Below are 12,463 nucleotides of genomic sequence, written 5' to 3'. Positions count from 1 at the left end.
TGGGACCACCCCCCTCAGGTAAGGGGCAGAACCAGCCATCCTACCCCCCATGTTATGGGGGCCAGCTCTCCCAAGCTGGTGGTGAGGGAACCAGCTCTCCCGCGTGGTGTGGGACTAGCTCTCCTGTTGCAGTGTCCAGTGAGGGGCAGAGCCAGCTCTCCCAGGGTCAGTGAAGGGCAGGCCAGCTCAGCACAGCCCTCAGATTTCAACATGCGTGGTTCCTATGGCTTCCTGTGGTAACATGGTGTTGGTGTTGAATGGCGCTCTTACCCTGCGAGGAAAAGTCATGAAACATGACAGAATCCACTCACAAGAGTTTTATTAAGATGAGGAGAGCGGGATAGATGTGCACAGGCCTGCAGAAAGACACATGTGTGAAGGGGGCCAGGCCTGCGCACACAGGCCCACGTGGCTATTCCACACATGCACATAGATCACATGGTTGCACTGCATGCTTTACAAAACCACGTGGCCACGGGGTCTTGGGTCATGAAAGACGTTTGACCTGGAAATGACTGGGCAGAAATGACTAGGTGTCCCGCCAGGCATGCCCAACTGTGGGGGTGTGTTGGGAATTTCTATCACATGGGACATAGAATCAACACAGCTGCAGCAGGACCACAGACCCAGACATGGCCTTTGGCAGCCGCTTGAGCCTCGGCATCACTATGATCCTGGTGGCAGCACAGGCCACCCAGATCAGTATGGCTCCAGTGACAGCATGCCCCTCAGACATCAACATGGCCCTTGGACACCCTAGGTGATAGCCCAGATCCCTGGCATCAGCATGGCTTTCGATGGCATCAGAAACCACCAACATCAACACAGACCCTGGCTTCTATAGGGCCACAGACCCAGATGTCATCATGGTCCCGGGTGGTAGCACAGGCCACTCAGATCAGCATGGCCCCAGAGGCAATGTAGCCCTCGGACACCAACATGGCCACAGGTGGTGGCCCAGATCCCGGGCATCCTTCTGGCCTTCGGTGGCAACATGGGTCGTGGATGTCAACACAGAACCTGGCTGCAGTAGGACCATGGATCCAGACATGGTCCTCATGGCAGCCTGGTCCTGGATGTCACCTTGGCCCCCAGTGGCAAACAGGCCACCCACGTCAACCTGTTCCTCACCACCTTTGCTTCTTCAGTTCTGTCTCTATCCACAGCACATGAGCCATCCCACTTCTCTTTCTGCACCATGTATTTGCTCATCTTAACAGCACCTTGTGGCACCGGGTAGGCCTGTGGATGTCTACAGGCAGCCTGGACTGTGAGGACCCAGGCTAGCCTTAGGAGAAATATTTTTAAAGCATATGATTATGGTTTTTTTTTGTGTGTGTGTGTCCAAAATATAAAAAGATAATTTATAACAACAAAAACAAAACAACCCAATAGAACATGACTTTTAAAAGAATTGAACATTTCCTCAACTGCTCTGTTAGTGATGACTGAAATTAAAGGGGAATGTTCTTTCTTTGGACGTACACTTAGCAAATATCTGATGATCAGAGACTCATCCAGATGTCATTTTTATTATTCTTTTTTGCTGTGATAAGTATCCTTTTGTGGTTTTTATCTGCATTTTTAATAAATAACTAATTGCTTTAAAATGACTAATATTTCACTATGAATAAGTAAATACATAAATTTCTCCACAAAGTGTAACTAATTAGGGACACAGAATGCAAATTGTGATCTAGTTCTGTTATTCCTCTCCATTACAAAGAATTCTGTCTAACATTTTGTGGGGGAAGACATTTGGTAGGGTACACTTTTGCTCTCTCCTTAGCTTTTCAACTCCTTTGTGTTTCATAAGGTAAGAAATTTAGAAGATAGACTCATCATTTCTTTTTTATTTTGTAACAAAGGTAGTACACTCTAAACCAACATGTCATCACCAGGTGTGATAGCCAGCCTTTTGTTACTGTGAAAAATACCCAAAAACAATTTAAAAGAAAAAGGATCTACTTGGCTCATTTTTTTTTTTTTTTTTTTTTTTTTGACAAATTTTGGTTCGTGGTCATCTGACTTTGTTACTTTTGGGTTTTAGTTGAAGCAGAACATCATGACAACAGGAAGGTTTGGCAAAGGATGTCATTTACCTTATGGGATCTGCCTTAGTGAGGGTTCTATTGCTGTGAAGAGACACCATGACTAAGGCACCTCTTATAAAAGAAAACATTTAATTGGGGCTGGCTTACAGTTTCAGGGGTTTAGTTCATTATCTTGGCAGGAGGCATGGTGACACACAGGCGGAGAAGAAGTAGCTGAGAGCTGTATCTTGACCTGCAGGCTGAGAGGGAAAGAGACTCTGGGCCTGGCTTGGGCTTTTGAAACCTCAAAGCCCACCTCTGGTAACATACTTTCTCCAACGAGGTCATGTATATAGGAACTACTATTTCACAGACTTCTGGAATATACGTATTTATATTTTAAAAAGAATTTAATTGGTGTTATTCTACTTGGGGCAGGGGCTGCTAACACTGTTCCTGGAAGTCATAGATTATCAATTAAAAAACTCAATACCAGAATTGGGATATTTCCCTTTGAATTGTTAATCAAGCGGTCCCAGAGACCCTCAAAACAATACAGCCTATAGACAATGTTCTTGTTTGCCCACCGGAATTTGATAATAACGTCCTATTTCTGAAGGCAACCGATGGGGAGGTGAGGACTTTTACACTCTTGTGGTTTTGTGGATTCTTTGTATGTCCACAGGTATATTTCTTATTGTGTTGGTAAAAGTATGTTTTTAAAAATGCAGTAACTTTAAAACATGATGCTAATCTCCTCAACAACTATTCTGCTTTTGGTCCTAGCCTTAAATATACTCCTTTACTGCCTTAATTGCAAGGTTTTCGTACCCATTCCTCTGATTTTTGCTCATAATTCTCACTGCAAACCTGATTAAAACATCCAGTAATATACTCGACACAGCATGGAACCTTGAGATTTCTTCTTGAAATTAATTAGTCTGTCTCTAAATTAAACCTTCCACAAAAATCTCGGGGCATGGACAAAATGTAGATATGTTAAGCTACAATATGACGGGAGGGGGCTCTAGTCCAAGTCCCAGGAGACTTCATTTCCGTCAGAAACCTCCTAACACAGAGTTCATGTTGCTCTTGGTATTCTGCTCTTCTGAGCTCCCACGACAATAGTTCATTAAGTTCTGCTTAGAACATTCTAGGGCTTCACTAGCTTTCATCCCCCCAGCTTTTCCATACTCTTTCAACAAATCAGTTCAAATGTCTCTGACCCACAACATCAGGTCTGGTCACAGCAGTGACATAAATTCTCAGTGCCAAATTTCTGTGCCAGTCAGCTTCTCATCACTGTGAAAAAAAAAAAAAAAAAAAAAAAAAAAAAAAAAAAAAAAAAAAAAAACCAAAAACCTCAGTAAATTCACTTACTGGAAGAAAAATTGACTTATCTCAGTTTCAATTGTTTTAGTTCATGATTGGCTTTGCTGCTTGTAGATTTACACTGAGACAGAATATCATGTTGACAAGCACATGTGGTAAAGTTAGTTGCTCACCTTATGGTGGCCAGGAAGCAGAGAGTAAGATCAAAGATATAAGGATAAAAGGTACCCTATACAGGCACATCTCCTGTGGCCTACTTCCTCCAGCTGAGCATCATCTTCTAGTAACGTATTCAGTATCATTTCCATAGCATTGAAGGTCCATTTAGGGAAAGCTGTTAATCTCCACTGAAAACATTGGAATCTGCCTCTAAGTGGAGACTTGCCATCGTCTTCTCCCTTTTTGAGGATCCAGTTGGGCTGGTCAATAATCTGTCCAAGCCCCGCCCCCCCAAAGAGATTTACTGAAACCACGGTTAAAGGGATAGGAGGAACCATTGTACCTGCCTATTCAGAATTCCCACCCACTAGGGCAGTCCCTACAAGCTACCATGAGGTTAGGTGGGGTCTGTTCCCCTGAGTTGACTCAGAAAGGCTGAAGCTTCTTTTTTCATCTTTTCTGTCTGATGCTGAACAGAGTGTAAGCATGCTTTTTCTGGTACTTTTGGCTTCCCTAACACTTGGGCTCCCCTTCCTGCCATGTGGCCTCTTGTCTGCCATAAGGCTAATCTTCATGTTGGCTTAACTCAAACAGCATGTTGGGTTTTCTGTTTTTTGTTTTTTTCTTCTGTATTCTTCTCCTCTAGGAAGCTGCTGAGATTTGCAGTTTGCTTGCCCTGGGATTTTTATTTTAAACTTTAATAAAATTGTCCTTGAACTTTCATTTGATTCCATTCTTAAATTCTTTTGTTAATGAGACTGAGAACCCCAAGAGGGAATTTTTATTTGCCTGGTATCAATATGAGGCAGCAGTGATTTGATGAGGTTAGTGTCTGTGTGATTCAATCAGCTTTCAGTGTCAGAGACTTTAACCAAACACATGAGCCTTGGGGGAGACATTTCCTATCCAAGTCACAACACAGCACACCTATATTTAACGAGGAATAATACTCCATATGTGTGATAATTCTGGGGAGTGGTGTTTCTGAACCACCACAGAGCAGCAATAGCTGAATGTGGTTCCCTTCATTTGTTCCTGACTCTTGGGTCATGCAGACCTTGAAGTCACCATTATAAGGACAGAATTAGCCCCAGGCCCTTTCTATTGCATTTCTCTCTTTTGAGACAGGATCTCACTGTCTAACTCTGATTGGGTTGGAATTCTATACACCAGGTTGGCCTCAAACTCACAGAGAGCCACCTGCCTCTCCTTCCCACATTCTGGGATTAAAGGTATGTACATCATGCCCAGCCTTCTTTTTATTTCCAACATAGATCCCTTCTTTCAGCAACTTATTCTTTCTTGTGTTGTTGTAGAATATTATTTTAAGATGTGTTACACTTGTTTATGCTGTAGAACAGTTATTTGTTTAATGATGCAAAGATGTGTTGCATTCTTTTATATTGCATTTGCTTAACTCTGTGAACCTGTGATACTTTGCCTGCCCCAAACACCTGATAGTTTAATAAAGAGCTGAACAGCCAATAGTGAGGCAGGAGAAAGGATAGGTGGGGCTGGCAGGCAGAGAGAATAAATGGGAGGAAAAATCTGAGAGAAAAAGAAGAGAAAGCAAGAGAGCAAGGAGAGGAGGATGCTAGGAGCCAGCCACCCAGTTACATAGCCAGTCATGGAATAAGAGTTAAAGTAAGATATACAGAAGTAAGAAAAGGAAAAAGCCCAGAGGCAAAAGGTAGATGGGATAACTTAAAGTTAAGAAAAGCTGGCAAGAAACAAGCCAAGCTAAGGTCAGGCATTTATAATTAAGAATAAGCCTCCCCGTGTGATTTATTTGGGAGCTGGGTGACTGCTCCCCCAAAAGAATACAGAGTAAAAAAACAACAACCAGATTGTATGTTTTGTCTTCTTTTGAGTTCAGTTTGGAGATGTTGGAGGATTAAGAGTTTGGTAGAGGAAGGTAGGGAAAAATGACTATCCACATAGTCTAGCTTCACATACCCCTAACATTTGCAGATTTCTGGAAAGACTATGGCAGTTCTCACAAATTCTTGTTGTTTTGATTTATAATCAACCCTCAATTAGTTAAAAATGTGATGATGTTGGAATCTTGAATGACATTTCCTTGTTATGGATTTAATGAGACTATTTTTTTCTTGTGCATTTTTGTTGGTTTGATAGTAGTCAAATCTTTGCTGTGTAAATAATTTGTAGCATACTGTTTAAAATCTTAAATGTGCCATGATTGACAGATATATGTCCACTCCTATTGTTTTTAGTTTTTATAAATTTAAAAAGAATGCTTCTTTAACTTTTTTTTTCAGTTTTCCTGAGAATGAGTAATGAAAATATAGTATGTACACACTGTTGTACCCAAAGACCACCAAGAGACCAAATCTAATGCAAAAGCAAAGAGTCTTTTTATTGTTGCGAGTTAACCCAGGTCTCTCATCCTTACATCTGATGCAGCAGCAGAGCAGGAGAGACCCTGATTAGCAATCAAGCAGTGTTTTTACAATGGTTAGGGTAGGGGATCAGGGGGAATTCCAACTCTATGTAGTTACAAGCTGAGGATTGGCGCTTACTTCAAGTTAGAGATGCTTGGTCTGAACTGATTGGAGGGTTGCAGCTGCAAGGAAATTGCCATCTCCTCTAGCAGTTCATGTCACTGCATCTACATCACCAGCAGACCCATTTCCTCTGATAGACATCCCATTTTGTTTTTGTTTTTGTTTTTCGAGATAGGGTTTCTCTGTAGTTTTGCGCCTTTCCTGGAACTCACTTTGTAGACCAGGCTGGCCTCAAACTCACAGAGATCCGCCTGCCTCTGCCTCCCGAGTGCTGGGATTAAAGGAGTGCGCCACCACCGCCCGGCTTAGACATCCCATTTTTATCTGCAGGAAACGCATTCCCTCTGACAGCTATGGTATACAATCTATAACAGCAGAAAACACCCCACAGGACATATCTGGTGCTTTGTTTAGTATTCCAGTTATGTTATATTGTACCCTTTAGGTTATGTCAGAAATTGTCTGGAACTTGTTTTTGTATAGCTAATTGTCTAGGTCTAGGGGTGGAGGGGCAGCATGTCCTCTGGTGGGTTTTATTTTTTTTTAGAATAATTTGTCCAAGGGCCTGCTGCCCCCTGTCTGACCCTTCTCTAAGATGGTTGCAACCCTGTCATCCTCTCACACACAATGCAGTACTGTTCAGTCACAGAATATTAAAACCTGTCATTTGAGACAACATACATAGAAATGGTGGTGACTATGTTAAGTAAAATAAGCCAGACACAGAAAGATAAAAATAGTGTAATAGACTGCAGGAGAGCTGGAGCCCAGTGCTGGGGTGGCAGCCTTCTTTCCTTACCCCATTCCGCTGTCCCAGCTGCCAACACTTGAGGCATTCTCCCTGGAAAATGGTTGGTCACACTGGCCAGTTAATCAGGTAAGTAATCATCACTCCCTTTCCCATCCTTCATCCTTCAATTCCAGCCCCTCAGTCTCATCCCCAGTTTTTCAGCAGACCACCTGCTGTCACCTCTCCTTCCTCTTTGTCCACAGTTCCCAGAGGGCTAAACAATTCTACTCTCACAGTCTTCCTTTCTCATGCTCCTGAAATCCAGAGAGGACAACAGAAACTAAGGAATGGAAAATGCACCCAACAAAGACAAGAACAGACATTAGCACTTGGCATCACAATCATCCTAAACCCAGATGCCTGCAAACGCCTTCATAAAAACACAATCATATTGTGTAAAAACACAATATATCTCCACTAGGGCCCAGCAACCCTGCTACAGTAGACCCTGAGAAATGCAACATAGCTGAAGCACAAGATAAGAACTTCAAAATAGCTGTGATGAATATGTTCAAAGACCTTTGCTGGTGGCCATGTCAGAGGAGTATCAGGTGACAACTGACTTCAGGGGATCAGCCCAGCAGGAAGCAAAGCTCTCATGGGTGAATCTCAGATATACAAGGCTCCAAGAGCCTCGGCCCCAGAATGTCTCTGGCTACCGCTGTACCTTAGCATGTTTGCTGCTGCCATTCTTCTCTGGTATCTGGCATGGTTTGAATGGGCATGGGGAGATTCCAGCTGACCTTAATGTAGCGTGATTATCTCCTGGAAATACCCGGTTCTGCTGGGCATTTTACCTGTGGATTATGATGAAGATGATTTCCTCCTAAGCTGTACTGTTTAACTGAAGCAATGATTTTATACAATAATAGTGTTAGTTTAAATAGAATTTTGACGATTGAGGGTTTTCAATAAATATAGTAAGGGATTATGACAGAGGTTAATTCAGTGGAAAAATTAACATAGGTAAAGGTAGGATAAAATGTTGTCCCTGCCTCTCAAAAAGCAGGGGCTACAGAGGATAGAAAAATAGAACAAAGAAATGTCACACAGCTAGTTTCTCTTGAGGAGCGGTATAGGCTGTGACTTAGGTTAATGATTAAGAAAAACAACTGAGTCTCAGAAGCCCAGCTAGCTTACATTCTTTTTTTTTTTTTTTTTTTGGTTTTTTGAGACAGGGTTTCTCTGTGTAGCTTTGCGCCTTTCCTGGAACTCACTTGGTAGCCCAGGCTGGCCTCGAACTCACAGAGATCCGCCTGGCTCTGCCTCCCGAGTGCTGGGATTAAAGGCGTGCGCCACCACCGCCCGGCAGTGCCACCACCGCCCGGCAGCGCCACCACCGCCCGGCTGCGCCACCACCGCCCGGCACATTCTTTTAATCTTAGTGCTGAGAAATGTGTTCACAGATTTTAGAGTGCATCATAGCTAAAACAAAGCTTTAAAAATAACTTAAGGTTAGGTTAAGATGTTTTTGTTAATGGCTTTGAGGTAGAAAATCTTAGAAAACAATCTAAAATTTAGAAAGGTACATAGTTGAGTGAGGGACTCATTAAGGTCAGAGAACAAGAACAAAGCAGCCCAATTATTGTTGGTTGATGTGCCTTTCTTGCTAGGATGGGTTGGTGATCAAAGATGATGAATAATTCCTTGTATCCATTTCTGCCTTTAGCTTCCTGATATAAAAAATTGTTGATGAGTGGGTATGTACCCTGAGGATTTAAAATAGAGCTGACTGATTCTTTTTCATATATAAAAGTTTAGACTTATGACTCTTCTAAGATTGCTTATAAGATTAATAAAGTGATTGATCCTTTCTTTGTAACCACAAAATGCAGCCTACCAGCAAGAGAACTGGATGAGAAAAATACCTTGCTTGCTTACACTCTGTTACAAGTTGCTTGGGTATGAATCTATGTGGGTTCTTGGGACAACTTGTTTTTCACAACTGTAATGCATAAAATGTTAATCATGTAAGAGATATGGAAAAATATTTTTTACTTGTATTCATTGCAATCATTCACTTGAAAAATAGTATGTAACCACATTGTAATTTTTATTACAATGATTGAAAGATTCTACTGGGGTATGTAAGCTGTAAGGGAAAAAACAAAAAACAAAAAGCAAAGACACGAGAAAACACCAGAAAAGATGCAGAAGGGAAGTTAGAAGAAAGACATCAAGACAGATGAAGAGAAACATCAAAAGAATAGAGTAGAACAAGCAACAGTAAATAAGAAGAATAAAATGAAGAACTAAGCTTTGTGGAGATGAGTGGGATTGAGATGCAAGATGTGAAATCCACAAAGAATCAATAAAAAAAAAATCAATTAGAAAAAAAAACCCCAACTCAATGACATCCTATAATTTGCAGACACATGCATGGATGGAACTAGAAAAAAATCATTGTGAGTGAGGTAATCCAAACCCAGAAAGACAAACATGGCATGCACTGACTCATAAGTGGATATTAGCTATAAAGGTTACCCAGACTATAATCCACAGACCCAGAGAGACTAGATAACAAGGAGGGCTCAAAAGGGATGGTTGGATCTCCCTGGGAAGGCGACATAGAATAAATTTCTTGGTGGACTGGGTGAGGGTGGGGATGGGAACAGGAGAGATCAGGTTGTGGAGGGAGGGAATAGAGGAGAGAGGACTGGAAGAGATGACTGGGAAAGGGGTGCATTTTGGGGTGAGGTAGAAACCTAGAGCAATGGAAACTCCCAGGAATCTACAAGGGTAACCCTAGCTAAGACTCCTAGCAGTATATATAGCCTGAAATGGTCATTTCCTGTAACCAGGCAGGGCTTCCAGTGGAGGGATTGGGTCACCCACCCAGCCATATAATCTTTGACCTACAATTTGTCCTGCCTACAAGATGTGCTGGGGTAAAGGTGGTGCAGAAATTGTGGGAGTGGCCAATCAATGATTGGTACAACCTGAGACTCATGCCACGAGAAGGAGCCCACCCCTGACACTGCCTAGAGGGCCAGGACTGAGAGCCTGGGTAGTCTGGAGACCTAGGATAGAACTAAACAGATTGGCATTTAAAAAATGTTATTGTAATGATGCCTGCTGATATTCTGCTATACTCATAGATTGGTGCCTAGCCTGATTGTCATCAGAGAGGTTTCATCCAGTGCTGAGAGAAGTGGACACAAGCCACTATCACAAACTATCTCCAGTTGATAACAGCTTGCACATAAATAAAATAATTAGTTTTCTCCAGTGCATTCCTGCCAGTTATACAGACGACTCTTAAAACTAGGCCCCATGCCCAGCAGTAGATGGCCAACATAAAACTAATTCAATGGCATTTTTGGAGGATATGTGTTTCATTAATGCTTTGTCAGAGATTTTTTTTTTTGCTGGTCATGTTTGGTCTATTGTAAGTCTCTGGGCTATCCAGTCTCTGCCAGGCAGTGTCAGGCATGGGCTCCCCCTCATGGAATGGGTCTCAAGTTGGACTAGTCATTGGTTGGTCACTCCCACAAGTTCTGCACCACCTTCACCCCCACACATTTTGCAGGCAGGAGGAGGGTTTTGTGACTGGATTGGTGTTCCTGGCCCTTCAGGCAGTGTCAGGCTTGGGTTCCCTCTTATGGTATGGGGGGTCAAGATGAACCAGTCATTGGTTGGACACTCCCTCAATTTTTGCACCACCTTTACCCCAACATATTTTGGAGGCAGGACAAATTGTAGGTAGAAGGTGATGTGACTTGCTGAGTGACCCATTCCCTCCAGTGGAAGTCTGGCCTGGTTACAGGAGATGGCCAGTTCAGGCTCCATATCCCCTATTGCTAGGAGTCTTAGCTAGGGTCACTCTCATAGATTCCTGGGAGTTTCCCTTGCATTATGTTTCTATCTCACCCCTGAAATGCCCCCAGTTCCAATTGTCTCTCCCAGTACTCTCTACTTTCAACCCCTGACCTGATCCTTTCTGTTAACATTCCCCCACCCCCACCCCTCAAACCCTTACCCCAGTCCACCCACTAAATCTAATCTATGTCCCATTCTCAGGGAAATCCCTGTGTTCTGCTTTGAGTACTCCTTGTTCCTTAGCCTCTCTGAGTCTGTAGACTGTAGTGTGATGATCCTTTCCTTTACACTGATATCCACCTATAAGTGAGTATATACCATGTTTGTCTTTCTGGGTCTGTGTTACCTCACACAGGATGATTTCTTCTAGTTCCATCCATTTGCTTGCAAATTTTGTGATGTCATTGTTTTTAATAGCCTAGTAATACTCCCTTGTGTAACTGTGCCATATTTTCTTTGCCTATTATTCGGTTGAGGGATATCTATGTTGTTTCCAGTTTCTGGATATTATGAACAAAGCTGCTATGAACATAGTTGAGCAAATGTTCTTGTGATAGGATGGATATATGCATCATTTGAATATATGCCCAGGAATGGTATAGTTGAGTCTTGAGGTAGATGGATTCTCAATTTTCTGAGAAACCGCCATATTGATTTCCAAAGTGCTATGCAAGTTTGCACTCCCAAAAGCGGTGGAGGAGTGTTCCCCTTGCTCCAAATCCTTGCCAGGGGGAGATGTACTTGTGTCTTTGATCTCAGGCATTCTAACAGGTGATATGGGGGACCTTCAGATGGGAGAGATTATTTTATATCACCCTAAGGGGCATAGTTATGATTACCAGTCCTAAAAAGTGAGGGAGTTGTTCAGCTGAGTTTGCAGGACCAGTAGGATCTGACATGAGTATTCAACCCATCTTTTCTGGCTATGGAGGTAGAGGATAGATACTATGATCAAGAACTGTGGGAAGGTTCTAGAAGCTAAGAGTGAAAAAGATTGGACTCTTCCCTAAAGCCTCCAGAGGAGATGCAGCCCTTGATTTCAGCCCAGTGAAATCCAAGTTGGACTTCCAACCTAAGAACAGTAAGACTGTAAACGTGTACTGTTGAAAGTCATTAACAGTAGTAATTCATGATGGGAGCTAAGTGAAACTATGCTAAAGCATAATTTTATTTAAAATGCATAAAAGATATATTTTATGAAAAGTTTAATAAGTATAAACAAAATTACTTATCATTTCAATTTTTCTAACACTATATTTAATATCAATCTTACTAGTGTAAATATCAATTTACAACAAATAAATGTGACTATTGAACATGAAATCAATCTGGGCTTTTAACTTTTTGATATTCAAAACATCTTTTTATATTTTCATGATAAAAATATGTGCACTTCTCATATTCTGTGTCCATCTAACTGCCAATGTTTCAAACGTATTACATGTAAATTTACATACATGCATATTTAAGGCTCCTGTGAAACACTTGTTATTGCAAACTGTATTAAACAATCTTTTTTTTTTTTCCAAAAATGGATTTAATTCAGAAGAACCTCCAAACCACAAAAAAGATCATGACAGAAGTGATGCGCAGTACTCCTGGGAAACTCCACTTCATTCTGCAAGCATCTGTTGTATTCCTCTTATCTGAGAGGCAGGGTCTGACAGGTTAATTAAAGTGTCTTTGCTTTTCCCTAAGTACTTCTGCCACTCCAACTCTCTTCACCACCTAAAACAGTGTCTGCCTCTGATCACGCAGCCGCACAACTCACAACCTTCATGGAAGTCAGAGGCACCTGACTGCTG

The 12,463-nt window shown here is 42.0% G+C and overlaps 1 pseudogene; it reads right to left on the bottom strand.

Moving 5' to 3' along the window:
* LOC128097042 (cell division cycle-associated protein 3-like) overlaps positions 1–12,463 on the bottom strand; it is an 86,561-nt pseudogene that overhangs the window by 11,160 nt on the left and 62,938 nt on the right.

The sequence above is a fragment of the Peromyscus californicus genome, unplaced genomic scaffold (genome assembly GCF_007827085.1).
Source record: "Peromyscus californicus insignis strain IS unplaced genomic scaffold, ASM782708v3 Scaffold_5__1_contigs__length_169319896, whole genome shotgun sequence".
NCBI classification, from domain to species: domain Eukaryota; kingdom Metazoa; phylum Chordata; class Mammalia; order Rodentia; family Cricetidae; genus Peromyscus; species Peromyscus californicus.
Note: the sequence above shows the minus strand (reverse complement) of the source record. Positions and strands in the feature narration are given on the sequence as shown.